Source organism: Natator depressus, chromosome 9 (assembly GCF_965152275.1).
Source record: "Natator depressus isolate rNatDep1 chromosome 9, rNatDep2.hap1, whole genome shotgun sequence".
Classification (NCBI taxonomy): Eukaryota; Metazoa; Chordata; order Testudines; family Cheloniidae; genus Natator; species Natator depressus.
Genome location: NC_134242.1, coordinates 25429753 through 25449437, shown reverse-complemented (window position 1 = coordinate 25449437; position 19685 = coordinate 25429753). Strand labels below are relative to the sequence as shown.

The following is a 19685-nucleotide window of genomic DNA, read 5'->3' as shown; positions in this document are numbered from 1 at the left end:
TGATACTACAGGAGCTGGTATGACAAATGTGCTTCTTAAAAAGCTGGATGATACGGGAATTGCGATAGCTGACATGAGAGGTCAGGACTATGATAATGGTGCCAACATGAGAGGAAAGAACAAAGGAGTTCAGACACTGATCCGAGAGTTAAACCCTCAAACTTTTTATGTCCCATGCAGTTCTCATTCATTGAACTTGGTGGTCAGTGATGCAGCATCAGCTTCTAGTGAGGCTGCTGAATTTTTTAAATGTAATTCAAAGCATCTATGTATTTTGTTTCTGCATCAACTCACCGATGGCAAATTTTGAAGCAACATCTGGGAACATCCTCTGACACAAACTCTGAGTGCCACACGATGGGAAAGTCAAGTGGAGGCGATAAAGCCTATCAAACACCAAATTGGGAAGATAGAGGATGCCATCGTTGCCATTATGGAGGATAATGCAATGACAGGAACTGTTCATGAGAGAACAGTGGCAGAGGGAAATGGAATCACCAGAAACATACATAACTTCACATTTCTGTGTGGCTTAGTGTTGTGGCATGACATGCTTATAACATTTACTTCAAACAGTAAGAGACTCCAAGGTGTTGACCTTGATATATCTGGAGCAATGGAACAACTGGACAAAGCAAAGTCATACCTACAGTCTTACCGGTCAGATGAGGAATTTCAAAATGTTCTGTGAACTCTTCAGAAGTTGGCAGAGGAACTTCACACTGAAGCTATTTTCCCACCCATTCAAGAATACAAGAGTTACCGAAGAAGATGACATTTTGATTACGAGGCACGGGATAATCCTATAAGAGACCCCCCCCAAACAACAATTCAAAGTTGAATTCTTTAACCAGGTGCTAGATTGTGCAATACAGTCAGTTGAACGTTTCATGCAGCTCAAGGAACACAGCAGTATATTTGGGATGTTGTATGATATTCCAAAACTCCTCACTATACCTGAAGAAGACCCACACCAGCAATGCAGGGCACTAGAGACAGTGTTGACACATGATGACTTGTGCAATATTGATGCGAGTGATTTAGGTGATGAACTGAAAGCCCTTTCAAGATACATTTCAGCAGGATCAACTTCAAAGACTGTTCTGGAATATACGTGCACAAATAAGATGACCACCCTCTTTCCAAATGCTTTCGTTGCTTTGCGCATACTTCTAACACTTCCTGTAACAGTTGCCAGTGGAGAACGCAGCTTCTCCAAGCTGAAGCTTATAAAAAGCGCATCTATGCTCCACAGGAGAGGCTGGTCGGCCTTGCAACTATCTCAATAGAGCATGATCTGGCCCAGACTGTGGACCTTCAGCAGGAAGCAGTTCAAATCTTTGCAACCAAGAAGGCACAGAAGGCACCACTTTGATTATTCAAACAGATAAAAATGCCAGTGTATTTACTATGCAGACAAGAAAAGTTACATTTACTGTTCAGGCATTCGAAAGTTAAGTTTTACTTAAAATTTTTGAACAAGGCATTTTAAGTTGTTAGTTCTCCTTTATTGGGGTAGGTAGCAGAGGAGTAGAATAGGAAGGAGGCAGAATTGAGAGCTTTCAAAGTTTTGGCCCAAGCAAGGGGGCATAGGGGTGTCATTTGAGCTGCCCGCCTCAGGTGCCAAAATGTTGTGGGCCGACGATGCACGTATGCAGCACTGAACATTCAGAGAGTCCTGTGCAAACACAAATCTTCCCAATCCCAACACTGGTGCTCACTCACACTACACTCCTGCGTGAAGAAATACTTCCTGAAGTCTGTTACAATGGGGGAAGTTGCATGGGTTGTTTTCTATTTGAAAATAGGCTGAGGTTCTGGGTCTGTCTTTTGGCCACTTTGCACTGTGCAGGAAAGCAGCTGGAAAGCTGGATGTTCTCCTGGTTTAGGGATGTTGTAATGTTGCATAAAGCTTGTGTTGCCAGCTCTAGGCTTGGTGCGCAACAAGTGCGAGAAGGTGTGATGGGAGTAAGGGCTGGTGTGCAAGTGTTATCTGGCTAATCCTTAATGTATGGCCTATTGTAAAACAACATAAATTAAAGCAACCTCTGAAACTTAATTTAACACTTTTGTGTGTTGAAGTGTTTTGAAGACTATCCGTAGCACTTACAAAAATCCTTAAAGCAAAACATATTATATGTATGTTTTTATATCTATAAATCTTTAAGGTAGTTGAAATGGCACGTTAGGGCTGTGTGGATTGTCCTATATTGTTTGTGGCTAGCTCAGGTCACTGATAATAGTCCCCTAAATTTCGTGACTACAAGCTCTTCTAAAGGGAGGTAGGGAGAGGAAAAATTAAAATGGTTTTAAAAGGCCTTGTATGCAGTGTTGTAGCTGTATTGGCCTCAGGATATTAGAGACACAAGGTGGGTGAAATAATATATTTTATTGGACCAACTTCTGTTGGTAAGAGAGACAAGCTTTCAAGCTACACAGAGGCCTTCTTCAGGTCTGGGAAAGGTACTCTGAACATCACAGTTAAATGCAAGGTGGAACAGATTATTTAGCCTAGATAGTTAGCACATATTTTAAGGAACCATTCAAGATAGAGTGGCCCGTTTTACAAATTGTTGTAATAAACCAACTTAATCTGGAATGAGGAGTTTTTAAGTAAGGACCTTTTTTAAGAAGCAGTTGAATACTTAGATATCAATGAACTTTGACATTCCAGTTGTGTGGTACTCTAGGAGAGGAGTCACCGCTAAGGTGAAGGATGAAAGAGGGAATAATAAAATATAATACAAAAGCAGTTCCAAGTGAGAAAAGCACCAGAGCCTGCTAGAAAATAGGAGCCCCACTGTGTCTGGAACAGTTAAACACTAGTAACCATTAAAAAATTAAGCCTGTAGTTTAAGGAATTGTGGTGGAATTTGACCCACACTAGGGACTATAAATTTTGACAATTTAAAATGCATCTAAGTGAACCAGATGGTTCAAAATTAAGTCATGAGCATGTCTAATAAATTGATGATGGGCAGAGAATCCTCAGATTTCAAAAATGGATGCAAAAGGTGCTACCTTCTAAATATATTGTTGATTAGAAAGAAGATGAATTTCCAACATCAAGAAAACAAGCGAGCTGTTTGGACAAAGATTAATGGAATGGATCTGGGATCACTGAGAACTGAGACTTAAAAGAGAGTAAACCATTTTGCACATAGTATGTCCCTATCTAAAAGAATTGGTACAATGAGGGGAATGGCTCATCACTAGGGCCCTACTAAGTTCATGGCCATGAAAAACGTGTCAGACTGTGACATCTGGTCTTTTTGAGTGCTTTTACTATACTATACAGATTTCACGTGGGAGACCCTTACTTCTGCACTGCTGCCTTCAGAGCCTGGCGGCCGGAGAGTGGTGGCTGCTGACTGAGGGCCTAGCTCTGCAGGCAGCAGTGCAGAAGTAAAGGTGGCAATACCGTACCGTGCCATCCTTACTTCTGCACTGCTGCTGGCAGCGGCTCTGCCTTCAGAGCGGGGCTCCTAGCCAACAGCCACCGCTCTCCAGCTGCCCAGCTCTGAAGGCAGTGCCACCGCCAGCAGCAGCACAGAAGTAAGGGCAGCAGTACCACAACCACCCCGTGATAGGGTCCACTCACTCTGGCACCTCCTGCTGGTTGTCTTGGGAATTAGCTCTGCATGGTAGTGCCCCCTCTTTAGGGGGTGCCTCGTCACCATCACTCCTGCTCTAGGACCGTGGCGTCCTCTTCAATGACACAGCCCTCTGGCAGTGCCACACACTGTACTCTCCCTTCCGTGGAACCTGTAGTCTGCTGTTCAGCCACTTCCCTTAGTGGCTACTGCAGCAAATTGTCTGGCCACACCTTCATCTTTGCTCTTGCCTCAGCTTGCAAACCCCAGCAGCCAGCCAGGAGCTGTCTCTTGCTCCCCCAGTCGCTGCTAGCACCCCTGCTCTGTCCAGGGTGCTGGCAGTTCTCTCAGACCTCCAGAGACACAGTCCTTCCTCCCTGGGCTCCCAGCAGAGAACTGCCCTCTTCTGCCCTGCAGCTCCCTTTTTATATGGGCCTGATTGGCTGCTTCATTCAGTCGTCCTTTGATTGGCTGCCTTCTGTGCAGCCTCCCTATAACTCTATTAACCCTTTAGAGCCCAGTGTGAGGCAGGTGCCCCATCCCCCCTACAATAACCTTGTGACCCCTCCCTCCCAACTCCTTTTTGGGTCAGAATCCCCACAATTACAACACTGAAATTTCAGATTGAAAAAATGAAATTTATTATTTTTAAAATCCTCTGACTGAAATAGATCAAAATGGAGCATGAATTTGGTAGAGCCCTACTCCTCACTGAAATGTTTGACGGTGTACCTGTAGTGCAGTCACAGGGTACAACTGCAGCTCCTGTAGCCATACTTGAGCAGATCAGGCACTTAATTTATATCAGATTGACTGAATGGAAGGTGCTACAGAAATAGCTCATTTACCCAGTGGGAGCCCATTTTTGTCCATGGAGTTACACTGGTGTAATATTGGCATAACAGTGGTGAATCAGGGCCATACTTTGATTTATTATTAAAGAAACTGATCTAAATCATAATAGCTTTCTAGAATTCTTATTTTAACTTCATAGAAATTTTTTTAAAAAAAAGTTTGTTCTTTATCTTAAACTTTAAAAAGATAACAAGCTCCTTATAGATATTCCGACAATAATGATCCCCTGTGCCCCCGGTCATTTGTACAGGTAGTTTGTGTGCACCGTGCATACAAAGAGAATAAAGAAAGGACAGACCAAGAAAATAGCATCCTTCAGCAACAAAGACAACGTTGTGCTTCAGACATTGGTTTGCCAGCTTCCAAGCTTTCTTCAGTTTCCAATAGCAACCACAAAATGTATCAAACTATGTCAGACATTGTTTCACATTGAGTTTCCTGGTGCTATATGCAAAGTTTAAAATGCTAAGCTGTTTAAATGGCAATATTTTATGAATAACAATCAGTAGAAAAGGTTTATAGATAAAATTTTTAGGGACTCTTCCACTAAACATTCTCCTGTCAGATGCAGGATTAATGGGATCTGAAACACTGGGACTGTATCTGTGGGCATGTTTATGCCACTGTAGCTGTGCCGCCATAGTGTAGACACTTCCTACATCAATGGAAGGGGGCTTTCTGTCTGTTTAGTTAATCCATGTGTCTCAGAGGTTGGAGCTACTCTGATGATTAGGGTACCTAACTACGGTGCTCAGGGGGCACACAATTTTTCACAGCCCTGAATGACATAGTTGGGTTGATCTGGTTTACACTTAAAAATTAGCCTAACAGTAAACAAAGTGAAGTACATGTGAATAAGTGGTGCAAGGGCTGACGGAAATAAATAGACTTTGAATTTTTTTCCCCCATCCTAAATCAGGAAAAAATAGTCAATCTCAAAAATTATTGCAAATTGATAATCCAAAAAAAAAAAGTCAATTGAAACACTTCATTTTGATTTTGAAATGTTTTGTTTTGTTTATGCTCTTTTAAAAGATTAAACCTTTTTTGTATAAAAGATGAAAAATTTGAAACACAACTTCAAACCAGAAAAAGGGGTTTGTTTTGAAAATGTGGAAAATTTTAAAAACAAGTTTCATTTTTTTTCTATTGGAAGACTTGTCAAAACCAACCCTTTCCACTGAACAGTTTTGATTCTGATTAATCAGCATTCTCCAATAATAAACGTTTAATCTGAAAATTCCTGACTAGCTCTACAAACTATGTAGGAAGAAGGTACGCTGACAGCTATTTTCTTTATTCCACTAAGCTAATGCTGTAGGAGACTGATCTCTGGACACTGCGAAGGTGGGCAGGGAGGCTGCCACCAGAGGGTCCCTGGGCTGGGACCCAGAGTAGAGGGTGGGCCTGGGTCCCCCTTTCCCCCTTGTATTACACCTGGCCGTTAGAAGTGGCCATAGAGGACTGCACCCGACCCCTGACAGAAGGGGTTAGACTTTTGGGGGTGTGCTTAGCCACTGTGGCTGGGGCAAACTGGAAAGACTGCTGTTAACCTCCCCCGGAAGGGGGTGAGCATGGACTAGGGGGCACTGCTAGAGGGCAGTGTCCTGAAGAGGATGCCGCGAGAAGGGAGCAACGCGGGTCCAGACACCAACAGAGGGTGAGAGATGGACAGAACACCACCAGCGGAGGGTGCTCCACGTGGACTGAGCTAATTCCCGGAGGTACCAACAGGAGGCGCTGGGGTTGTGAGTCCCAACCCCCTCACACATACATTGGGATTTGAAGTGGCTCACAGTCCATTACTTTTAGAGAATGACAGAGGCCCAGCACAGTTGCAGGAAGACACCATTAGGTTGGGGATGGGAAGAGGTCACTTGCTGCGAGGGAAGAGAGCCTAAGTTGTTGGCTACAGATGAAAGGGGGAAAATAGGTTGCTATTGGAATTTCAGACTGATAAATTACTTCAGCTTTTCTACAAGGATAGCACTCACTTACCCAGGAGTATAATTTTTGCTTATCCACAAACGTTTCTACCCACAACAAATATCAAGAGACCATTTTACCCTCTCATGTTGAGGGAAGGAGTTTGTTTTTTGTAATACAGTGATTACGAGTGTTAGAAATTTTAAGAGTAAATAAAAGGATGTATTTATAGATCTGGATGCAAATGTATACAGAAGGAGCTGCATCAGAGCCAGATCTACAAAATGGGGTTAACTGAATTTTAAGGGTATGTATTTGCATATTTTGGGGAAGACATTGGGGAAAGACATCTTTTAGAAAGGATGTCATTAAGAATCACTGTACTAACCTAAAGTTAAGGTAATAAGGTACATAATATAACTCTTCTTTGCAAAAACAAAAAAAATCTTCAAAAGACTTGGACTGATCAAGGACGCAATGGAGTGTTCCTATTTTAAGTATGCTCCTAGCAGGCTAGCTTTTAGTTGCATTGAAATCCATTATAAAATTTTAAGCTCCTTTTTACAGCGTCTACAGCTACACCTGTCTACACCATGCCGCCTTTGTACTCCACAACAGTTTGTGCAGCACCTAGAATGTTGTATGCACTATTAGAAACATTCATAATTAATAATAATGCAATACTCTCTCCCACATAGGGGTGTGTAAATATCCAACTGGCATTTTCTTTACCCAATCATATCTGGCTAATAAAAGTTTTCTTCTAATAAAAATAATATCTTTAGCAATTTATCATTTTATTCTTTTGAGTAGAAAGACATCTGTCACGTCCATCTGCATCAAAATCCAGATTTATGGTTATTTACAAAAAAATTGGATAAATACTAAATTTTGCATAAAATTGTGCAGGTCTGATTGCCATCTTCAGCACAGATGAGGGAATGGAAGAAAAATTAAGTAGAATGAATTAATAACTTCATTTTGTTCAGCATCAAGTATGAAATTCAGAATGCTACAGACACGCTTGCGTGTGCCTGTGTCACTAAATCCCACCCTATGGCTTAAGAGGAATTAATGTGGCATGTAGAGTATTGCATGGGCCTTCTCACCCCAAATGAATACATGTATCACTTTATATTTTAGGAGCCTGATTCTTAAACCAAAGCCCCTTTAAAGTGCCAGAGTAGTATAAAGAGGGCCTCAGTGTAAATGAGAATCAGGCCTTGAAACTGGAAATATTATATTCCCTGCAAATTAAATTTCACTATGCTGAGTGAAAAATCCGCAAAAAATAATAATTTATAATTACTATTTTTAGCAACTTTCAAGTGACAGCCCTCCACAGCAGAGGCTGGCTAGAAGCCTGGCAATTAATTGTGTGACTATGTAGCAAGCCATATGTGTGCTAAAATAAAAATTTCTGTGGAATTATGTAGCAATGGAAATGATTGAGGTCTGAAAGCATAGGTTTGGCATGTGAAATTACATATGTCTCCATATACACCCTTTCCAATATTTAGGGCATGATTTTTAAAAGAACAGGTGCCCACTACAACAAGCTAAATTTTGTACACAACTGTTGCCTAATTTTGTCCCTAGCCTCTGTTTGTCAGAGGGTGGAGATGGATGGCAGGAGAGAGATCACTTGATCTTTATCTGGTAAGTTCACTCCCTCTGGGGCACCTGGCATTGGCCACTGTCAGTAGACAGGATACTGGGCTGGATGGACCTTTGGTCTGACCCAGTATGGTCATTCTTATGTTCTTAATTTGTGTGTGTAATGACAATGGTTGCTCACTGAAATTTGGATACCTCATCATTTGTGTGTGCAAAGATCCAATGTATTGCCTCAGTCATTTTGAAAGTGAAATGTAGGCTCTTATATCACCTGAACACTTTCGAAAAGAATGAAGGTAAAGTTTAACACCTGTCACCTAGAGATATATAAAAAAACTGTCTCTCTCTTTTTGTCATCTTGTCATCGCAGCCATAGCTGCTCGCTGCATTGTACTGCTCTTCAATGTGTACACAATTAACCCTGCTCTGCTTATCCCGGGGCGGGCAAACTTTTTGGCCTGCGAGCCACATCAGGTTTCTGAAATTGTATGGAGGGCCGGTTAGGAGAGGCTGCGCCTCTCCAAACAGCCAGGCATGGCCCAGCCTCTGCCCCCTATCTGACCTCCAACCCCCCCTCCCCCGACTGCCCCCTAGGGCCCTTGCCCCGATTCAACCCCCCCCCCGTTCCCTGCCCTCTGACCGCCCTGACCCCTATCTACACCCCCATCCTCTGACCACCACCCTGAACTTCCCTGCCCTCTATCCAACCCCGCCCCATTCCCTGTTACAGGGCTGCCTGGAGCACCGGTGGCTGGCAGCACTACAGCCATGCCACCCAGAACACCAGGACAGGCAGCCGTACCACCTGGCTGGAGCCAGCCGTGCCACCGCGCAGCACAGAGCACCGGGTCAGGCTGTGGCTCTGCAACTGTGCTGCCTGGCAAGAGCTCGCAGCCCCGCCACCCAGAGCATTGCGCCGGCAGCGCAGTGAGCTGAGGCTGCGGGGGAGGGGGAACAGCAGGGAAGGGGTCAGGGGCGAGCCTCCCGGGCCAGGAGCTCAGGGGTCAGGCAGGAGGGTCCCACATCCTGGATGTGGCCTTTGGGCCGTAGTTTGCCCACCTCTGGCTTATCCTCTTCTCCAGCTATTGGAGTGACGTGTTCTTTTGAAACTAATGAAATATAAGGATTCAGCTTTATATGATTGAAGGCATATGTATGTTCTATCTGACATATCTGGTACAATTTATTTACTACTAAATGTATCGTTAATTCCTAAGACATATTAGAAAAAAAAATCATTTGCTCTAAAGTCACGTGTGGTGTGAACAGAACAAGTAAGTTGAAAAATAAATCAATATATTGTATTTATACTTGTAACGGATTATCATGCCTAACTGATTTGGAATGGTTTCACATTGCCAAATTTTTTAATTCCACTCTGAGTGTTTATGTATGGAGGAGAGGTAAATATATATTCCTGTAGTGGTAGGAGATGACCTTGCTTTCTTTTCATGATTTACAATGGCTGTATGACTCACAAGTTGACTCAGCTTAAACTCAAGTTGATCAACCCACCCTCACCAGGCTCCTCTCACAGTCTACTCCCCCTCCCCTTGCCAGATCCATCCCTTGTTCTATCTGCATTTGAGTCAGGCTGCTTCCTTCTCTGTGCTGCCTAGGATCATTGAGAGTACCAGAGAGAGTCTCCCTGCTCTGAGTTCCTGTGCCTGGTCCTACAGCAGCCTTTGGCTGCCAGGAGAAGAAATTGCAGGGTAAGTTTTGTTCACGAGAGAGAGAGAGAGTGATCACTTTAGATAGGCTATTACCAGCAGGAGAGTGGGGTGGGAGGAGGTATTTTTTCATGCTTTTTGTGTGTATATAATATCTTCTATACTTTCCACAGTATGCATCCGATGAAGTGAGCTGTAGCTCACGAAAGCTTATGCTCAAATAAATTGGTTAGTCTCTAAGGTGCCACAAGTACTCCTTTTCTTATTGTTTACAAACTCATCTGAAAAGATCAGCATACAAATGCTCACAGGTTCTTCATTATTTCTGTATGGTACGGTCATTCTAAAATAACCTTAAGTTAGTGTTATACAGCCTGTTTATCTCTTGATCAGTTTAAAATCCGCTGAAAGAACGTTTTCTTTAAACTTTTCTCTGACATATTGTATCTTCTGATGTACCTGGTTTAAAGGTAACATTTGAGCTGACTAGCCTTCAAATAAGATATCTCGTAACCTGTATTCACACAGAAACGAAAAAATTGAGGCTCAAGAGCTCCTTCCTCTTCTGCTCAGTATGTTTATAAATTTCCTGAGCTTGTCTTGGGACACCTGTGCTATTGAATTTGACAAGCGTATCCTTCAGTAAAAGTCTGCTCCTGACATTGGCAAGAAGTGGAGCTCCCCACAGGCTCATGTCCCTGACAATGAAGAAAGCACTACCAGATGTATTTTACCAGCGGCCTGGATGTCTCACTTTGTAATGACCTCTGTCACCTCTGTTCCCCTGGTGGTTTTTTGTGAGACAGTACGAGTCTTATTCATTCACTCATGCTAATTAAATGATAGCGTATTGCATTAAACTTGAACTGAGGGAAGTCAACAGCCTGCCTCTGTCATTTAAAAAAGTGATTTTTCTTAAAGAATAATGTATGAATAATGTGAATACAAGTTATGGATTCAATTATTAACATTTATATTTTATTAACTGGTTGCATTTGGGCATTTCCACTTAGGGCAATTTTGTCCCCTCCTGTGAGGGCCTGTGGGTCTCAAAGCCAAGTCTGTGAGGGTCATCATTCTCCAGTCCTCACCCAGCAGCTCACAGGCAGCAGCTGGGACCAGAGTCCATGAAGCCCAACTGGGGCTCAAGCCTCACCCCTACACTTTGATTGGGAGAGGTCCAAGGATCCTGATTGGGCTGCAGCCCCTGTTTAAGCCAGAGGAGGAAACAGGAAGTTTGTACAACTGGGCTTCACCCTAACGGTATGTCTATGGGTATTACTGGGACACGGTCCCAATATTAGGAGTTTTGTCTTGTATAGGACCTGTGGCAAATTGCCGGCACTACTATGATGGGTTTTGCGTTCTCTTCTTGGGGGGGCGTTCAGGACACTGTTTCTTGCCCCTGAACTGGGGTATTAACTGCCCCACTAGTGTCCTAGAGGAGGAGAGTAGAGAGGGAGGGACCCAGGCCCGCCCTCTACTCCGGGTCCCAACCCAGGGACCCTAGGGATAGCGGTAAACCACTAGAACTAGCGGTTCCTTCCCCTGGGCTACTTCCCTCTCCTGCCTTCAGCTTGTGGGGCTTCCTGCCCTCCCTCTGCACAAATGAGGTGTCCCTTTTCCTAGAGTCTTGGTCTTCTTAGCCCACCAAAGCACTTCTCCAAACTCTCCTCTGCTTCAACTCCTCCAAACTGCTCTCTGCTCCAACACCAATCCACTCTGCTTCAACTCCTCCTCTTGTCTGATTGAAGCAGGCAGTTTTTATCATGTGACTGACTTCAGGTGCTTTAATTTATAGCAAACTTTCTTCCCTATACAGGGAATAAGGCTCCCTTCAAACACTCTCCTGCTGCCCTCTGGCCATGCTGTATCACAGACCCTATTACCCCCCACTGCCCTCCCCATCCCAATTTTTCACACTTGCTATCTGGTCAACCTAGTCCAGGGGTGGGCAAACTTTTTGGCCCTAAGGCCACATCGGGTACAGAAATTATATGGAGGGCCTGGTAGGGAAGGTTGGGGGAGGGAAGGCTGCCTCCCCAAACAGCGAGGTGTGGTCTGCCCCCCCCTTATCCAGCCCCCCAAAACCCCATGCCACCCTGCTGGAGCTGGGGGAACTGTGACTGTGAGGGAGGGGAGAAGAAGGCGAGGGGCCAGGGGCTAGCCTCCACCCCACTCACCATGCTGCTGGGGAGTTGGGCTGGCTCCTCCGCAAACCTGTCCTGACCCTACTCCCTGGCAGGAGCTCAGGGGCCAGAGGGAAGGGTACTGTGGGTCGTAGATTGCCCCCCTCTGACCTAGTCCATGCTGCAGTTAGATACCTGTCACTGGTCCATGCCAGCTGACTCAGGCTAAGGGGTTGTTTCATTGCGGTATAGACACTCAGGCTGTAGCCCAAGCTCTGGGACCCTACCTCGTAGAGTCCTAGAGCCCAGGCTCCAGCCTGAGCCTCCATGCCTACACTGTAATTAAACAACTCCTTAGCCTGAGCCCTGTGAGCCCAAGTCAGCTGGCACAGGCCCATTGCAGGTTTTTAATTGCAGTGTAGCCATACTCTGTGGTTTCATTCTATCTGCCCCAGGCCTGGTGAAGCACATCTGCATAGCTCTTCAGGTTTTAGAGATGTGGGGCTGGTTTGGAAGAGGCCTGGCCAAAGCACAGCATCCAAAATGGCACATCTTATTGCAAATCCACCAGAATTATTGTTGATGCTGTCATTTTTCTTGGTTCATGCTTTAAATTCCCTAGCAAAAGCAGAGGCAAAGGCTGAGCAGCATTGCTAGCATGACACACCATGGAATACCCCATTCTTCTGTGAATGTCCCGAGCCTTTCCCTGCAGATCTCAGGACATTTGCAGGGTTTAAGAGCTATGTTGCAGTCCACTCTATGGGGAGGCAATAACAGCCCCCAACTTCATGACTCCTTGAAAACTCTGGAATTGGAATCTTGAAGAGTTTTCAAAGTATGTTTTACTCTCCCACAGATATTTTGCCAGAAAGCATGGTCCTGTCCCTTGCTTTTTAACTATCTTCTTATAAGTAACTACATGTAAATTTGTATTTGATTGATTTAAAGTTTATTGAAGCTAAGGTATTATCACAAAAATGTGGTCCTGTCTTTAGTTCCGAATTCTTACTATTGCCCCATTCATCTGAGACGTTATCCATCATCCATTTGCGTTTAAATAACAATGAAGAAGATGCATGAAAATGTGCTTCACTTATATTCACTTGGACAGAAGAGTTGGTAGCCCTAAAATGAGTGCTATATTTATATTATTATTATGGGCAAGGTAGTGAATTTTGAGCATCCAACTAAAGATCAAGTAGAACATTCATAAATAGCACAGAATGCAAGAGCTGCAGAAACTAAAGACATGCAAAATTAGACTATCACATCAGAAACACTTTGTCAGGTTCTACATAGAAAAAAATGTGGATGAATTGGTAACTGAATTATGTTAACATCCATATGCTGTTTAAGTTAGACATCAAGTACATACAGAATTGATCTGGCAGAGCATATTTTGTTTAGGAGCATCTGGTAGATGTGGATAATAAATACAATAGGATTTACCAAATAAATTACATGCAATAATAAACACATCTGATGCCAGCCAGTTATTCTGCCAATTTTAATGTATATTTTTCTTTGTATCCAAACAGATTCCCAGAGTGTTCTGAATACTCTTAAGGGGTCACATTCATCAAAGATTCTGGAATTTATGATGACTTAAGTATATTTCGTTCTTTGGGGGCCACCTGATTATAAAGTGGTTAGTAAAGTAATTTTAAAAATCAAATCATTTGCTCAGAATTTAACAGTTCTGCAAGATCAACTTACATTTGAAAATCAAGCTGTATCCTTTTTGCTTCATACACTATCACCTGCAATAAAGACTTGAATCAAAATGCAGGGCCAAATTTTTGCCTATAAATGTGCTTTCACAACTACTACATATGGCTAATAATGTGGAAAGCAGAATGCAGATAATATTGACTAGATATTATAGGTCATATTCTCGACTGGTGTAAATCAACATTACTGACTTCAACTGAGCAATATCCATTTGAACCAACTGAGAATCTGGTCCTGTGTATATATTATAGAAATTGATAGATGGACGGGTTAGGTAAAGAAAGCTTGCTCTTCCAAAGCTAAGCAAGCTCTGAAGAGCTCAGAGTGTAGTTTTGGGGACTATGACTTTTAAGGGCTGAGGATCCCAGGCAGAGCACCTGAAGCACTGAAGGTATGATTACCCCACAAATGAAGGTGTGGTGTAACTGTAGGGTGGGTAGGCATACCCATGTTCGCTCTAATCTAGCTAGTGCAGGTACCCATAGCAATGAAGATATAGTGGCACAGGCTTCAGCGTAGTGTAGCTGCCCCAGTACAAGCCCACCGGGGACCCTGATTATATATTGATTGCTGGCTTGCACCACAGTCGGTGCTACCTTGACTTCACTGCTATCATTACCAATACTAGCTAGATTAAAGCTAGTACAGTTATGCTTACCCACACTACAATTGCACCTTTATTTGCAGTATACATGTACCCTAAGGGATCACTGAAGACCACAAAGAGTCGTAGAAATTGCTTTGAATAGTAAAGCAGGAATATGCATGCGGTGTGACTCAGAAGGCACATAAGCCGCAGATAAGACAAGTAACAAGGTGGCAATTTTATGCACTCACTTTTCTGGCACTACCACAGTTTGAGATAGGTCCAGTATGTTGCTGAGCACCCTCCGCTCCTATTGCCTTCTAACCTGACACCAGTGCCCATGGCAGGAAGACTTAGCAGTCCCTGGCTCCTGTTCTCCCAGCCTGTTAATCTATTTGAAGCTTCCCTTGACACTATTATTTTATTTAATTTTTGACTCTCAAGGTGGCTCCAAAAAACAATACCATATGGTAGTTTTGATTCCTTAAAGTGACTCCATTATTAACATTAGATCCAAAGTATTTCTCAGTCTCCTTTGGATAAGTCAATGCAGTGTTTTAAACTCTGATTTTTTTTTTTAGCTAGGTTTTCTATTTATAAATTATCAAATGGCTTTTCAGTTAATACAGGATCATCTCATCACAATTGTGACAAAGCTCACTGACAATATCAAATAATATTTCAAAATTATTTGAATCTTTGATCTATGCTGTCTGTAAACCATACTATCGAGATCAGGAATTTGTGTGGTTACTTCTTCGGTGGTGAGCTCACAAAAAGCAAATGTATGCCCTTGTGACAGCTATTTTAACTCCCCTATTTTAGGGCTCTCAGTGGGGCTGCTCCATCACTTTGAGCGTGTTCGGAGTGCAGTGGCCCAACAGCTCGCCGGTTTGAGTCATCACAATCCCACTGGGCTGATCCTGCAAGGTGCTGAAGCACGGTGGCCTCAGTCCAGCAAAGCACTTAAACATGCATTTAACTTTAAGCATATGAGTAGATTCATGGATCAGATTTTCAGGCCAGATGGGACCATTTGCTCATCTAGTCTGATCTCATGTCTGTCACAGGCAATAGAATTTCGCTCAGTTATCCCAGCATTGAGCTCAAACACTTGAGTTTGACTAACGCATATCTTGCAGAAAGGCATTCAGTCTTGATCTGAAGGCATCAAGAGATCGAGAATCCACTGCTTCCCTTGGTAGTTTGTTCCAACACTTAACCTCCTGCACTGTTAAAGTGCTTTGATGAATCAGGGCCCAACTGCTCAGCGTCTTGCAGGATCAAGCCCATTGCCAGTCCTACTCTTTTACATTGGCTTGAAAATGGTGGATGGAACTTTAAATTGGCACCTGTGCTTTTTAAGCCCTTAGCAGAGTTGGCCTTGGTTCCCTTTGAGACCATCTCGCTGAGCATTTTACTGATGGGTATCTGAGTTCACACATCACAAGCTGTATCAGGTTTCCGTCTTCACATCTGAACTTGTCAAGCAATTGCACTTTTGCTGTGATGGGCCCTATGGTGTCAAGGTTGGATATCCAATTAGGCACAGTTGGCATATGTGTAGGGGCGCCTAAAAGTTAAAAGTGGGTTAAAGGTTTCATTTTTTATGGAAAAATGGTCAGCTGTGGGGTGGCGGGGGGGGAGAAGGGCACTGAAGATGCTGTGCCTAGGAGTGTGTAAGGTGTAAATCCGGCCCTGTATGGTGTGTAACTCACTCTCCCTTGAACTTTATCTCATTTCATTCTCTCTCACTTTTAGAAAAACACCTTAAAGCTTTTCCCCTTCTAAGTTGTTTTATAACAGCCTTTATTTGCAATATATCTAATTCTTTCCTCAAATATTTGAAGACCACATTTATTTTTGTTTTATATTTTTAATTGTTTTTTGTATAAATTTGTATTCTGTTGTACAGTGTCTAAAATGCAGTGTGTGGGGTCAAGGGGGTTGCTATAGAAACACAATTATTAATTACAGCATAAATAAAGAACTATGTAATCAGACAATCTTGTAAAATGTGAGTACTGCAATTATTAATTATGGTGGATTTAGGAATGCTGATTATTTCAGTAATGTGCCTGGAGCAATACCAAACCTCTTAACAATGTTGTATGATGAGTTAGATTTGATGGTGAAACAGATAGAAAAGTATACAAAAGAAACTTTCTAAAGATCATTCAAAAAGAAATCCTGGCTACATAATATTAACATTCCCATTCATGTGCTATGAAACAATAACTGACAATTGACCTACCTGTTCCTTTTTTTTAAATTTTGGGATGTGTTTTTTTTCCTTGTATTCTGCAGTTAGTAGAGATAAAAATCTCTGGTTGAACATAATACATTATGTTTTCCCTCACTTATGGCTGTGGCATTTCCCCCTTGTGCTTGTTTTTGAGAGAAGCATGTGTTTTTCTCATATGACTGTGTGGAGTTCTGTCTTGTTGAGACATATACTTTTTTTTTTTTTTCATTTAAATTTTTTCCTGGTTTGTTTCATTTTATTTTTAGTCAGATTTTGTGTTTCCTGTATTGTTTGTGGAGTACATGTTTCGTTTGTTTAGGTTTTATCTGTGTTTGTACATGTGCTTGGCTCTTCCCCATATGTTTTGTTTTTTCCCTGATTTTTTTTTAATTTTTTTTAATTAATGATTTTATTTACATTCTGTTTGAGACCTAGGCCCACCCTTTAAGAAGGCTTAGGACAAATCTTATTTACCTTTTTAATATGAAAGAACTCTTAATATGTTCTTTTTTGATTTTTTTTTCTTCAGTCGAATAACATAACTTCTAGTGAATGTAAGGCAATTAACTTACTGTCATCTGTATCATGTCTATTCATAATCCACTCTGTGGTCAGAAATATGGCATTGAGTAGAAATTTGGCTCTGGGAAGTTGCAGTTTTGCTTGTTAACCCATGAAGAAAGGAAACCTGCATGATTTCTAGCAATAAGCTGAGGTTTTTTGTGAAGAGTTTTGCTAGATTTCAAATTATTCTGCCACTTCTGATGTATTTCCTAAGTACCTGTTCAGCCAGCTGGTTAAGCATGTGCCTATCTTTAAGCACAGAATCATCCCATTGACTTCAGTGAGTTAACAGGCACGTGCTTAAGTACCTGGCTGAATCAGGGTCTGTTTGAGGAAACACTCATGTAGTTACATGCTGGTTTTCATCCTACTGATTCCATAATCCTGTGTATATTTGTGGGTAGTCCAGAGGTTTTTGTAATCCACTTTGCCATAAAATCTGTCCTTACTTTAGTTGTTCTCACTCTCAAAGTAATTAAATCTCCTATAATAATTTTGCATCAAGTAAATCCCCATCTCAGAACAAACATGACCATCATCACAGAAATGTCCTCTGCAGAGTCCAAAGCCTCTGTGAAACAGGATCCTTCTTTTTTTAGTGTAAACACATTTTTCCACAAAATGAACATCCCTTATTCCTGTCAACAGCAGAGCCTGACTTAAACAGGTCTCTTAATCTGCATGTTTTTTCCCTGAGAATGAAGTCCTAATCACTCATTCAACAATTGTCTGTGTCACAGACGCAGAGAGCAGCCTTGCAACCCTTCCCTTAGCCCCTGAGCTCTCTTCTGTAAAGTCTGTGTCGTGGGTCTCAGGCTACTGAAGAAAACCCTTCCAAATGGTTGCTAGGTGGCAGATCTCCACTCTGCAAAGCATTTCTTCTATTGTATTACTATTGCATGTTGTAGAATAGATTGGCTGTAGGCTCAAGTTCAAAGCTTTTTTGTATTATTATTTTAAAGTTAAAATCTGTGGCAAAATCAAGTCCACACTTTGCAGGTACTGAAAGCACAGTGCCCTCTCAGCCAGGTGCAAGGAAATCTGGGTTAAGTATAACAAAGCTCTTGTTGGCTCCAGCTACTTCAGCTGTTTCCTTTAACTCTGTTTCAGACAGAAATGGCCTAATGCTATTTCAAAAACTAATTTGGGTGGCAGAAGACTGGACAGCCCAGGCCAAGATTAACAGCAATAGACAGTAGGCATGCACCACACAGTCCCAGTTGTGGTGGTTTTTCTGTTTTTGTAAATGAAGCTCCAGTCTGAAGAGGGTCCTAAGCCAAACAGTGAAGATCTGAATTCAAACTTCTTCACAATTCAAGAGATTTCTGCTCTGGTGTTCCAGTTCAGGTCCATTATACAGTACTGATGTAGAAGTTGAGCTATGAAGTTCAGATCTGATTTGGTATCTCCTCAGACTTATGGAAGTTCACTTATGGAAGTCTGAGGAGATACCAAATCAGTGTTCTTGTTTGGGGTTTTTGTACCCTAAATATATTCTGATGGCCTTTTAGCATATGACCCCTGGTATGAACAATTAATACTGGACCTAAAAAAATTACTTATTCTGAAATCTGCTTATGTTAAGTATTCTGAAAAGTATCACTTTTTTTCTTATTTTTTCATTAATTTTAAATTTCAGATAAAATGAAACAGATTTTAATTGTTTTGAGTCTAGAAGGAAAAGGTGGAGTTAGAGTACCTAAATACTACCAGGACTATTATAATCCTTATTATAATAATAAGACAGAGAGAAGTACCCTCAGCTATACAAAACTTTCTAATAGCATGAACATCTTAATAATCAGCCTTAGTAATGTGTTTTCTGTACAGTATATTTTGCATTTCTGTCATGTTATCCATGCTTTGTTTTTTCTAGCTAGTGATCAATAAGATTTGGTCAAGGAGTTATAAATTAGCATTTAAGTCTGTCCTCCCAGTGCATCTTATTGAAGCACACTGCTCAGTTGTGAACTCTGCTACATGTCTGCACCGGGGAGAAAATTGGGTGTAATTGGGTGTAAGGTACCTCTCTACTCAGCTGTGAAGGCTACCTGTGTATCATGACCAGTGGAATTGGAGTCAGAGGGCCCATGTTCCCTGGTGGGACTGTTATTGACAGGCCACCAGGGAAGTGGAACATTGGATTCCAGCCTGACTCCAGTGGCACTCTGCCACATGGACAGAGCAGTCCAAAGAGTTTAATAAATTTCCACTTGTTCAGCTTAACCTAAATTCAGCATCACTCTTTACAAATGAAAGTGTTGGTGCTGTGAGTTCTCTGAAGTGCAGCAGCTGACAGCATGAACCATGGATATCCGTCTAACTCCTCCCTCAGAGCCCTGGATTTTGTAGACACACACCTTGCCCAGTGATTGACACAGTGGAAGATGGAGTTTGAGCTGTTCAGAGACCTGGCCATGCAGGAGGCCAACAGCAACAGGTAAGTAAAACTATTATTTTACTCTACATAAGAACAGTCATACTGGGTCAGACCAATGGTCCATATAGCCCAGTATCCTGTCTTCCAACAGTGGCCAATGCCAGGTGCATCAGAGGGAATGAAAAGAATGGACAGTCATCAAGTGATCCATCCTTTCTGGTCTACTCCCAGTTTCTGGCAATCAGTGGCTAGGGACACTCAGAGTATGGAGTTGCATCCCTGACCGTCCTGGCTAATAGCAGTTGATGGATTTATCCTCCAGGAATTTATATAGTTCTTTTTTTGAACTCTGTTATAGGTCTTCAAAGTATCCCCTGGCAATGACT

The 19685-nt window shown here is 42.3% G+C and overlaps 1 long non-coding RNA gene across 1 annotated transcript; it reads left to right on the top strand.

The window, feature by feature from the left end:
- Positions 1-9582: 9582 nt before the first annotated feature.
- On the top strand, positions 9583-19331 carry LOC141993474 (uncharacterized). The gene is made up of 3 exons (XR_012640868.1): positions 9583-9703; positions 10675-10924; positions 19255-19331. It is a non-coding gene; the product is annotated as an uncharacterized LOC141993474 (long non-coding RNA).
- The last annotated feature ends 354 nt before the right edge of the window (positions 19332-19685 follow it).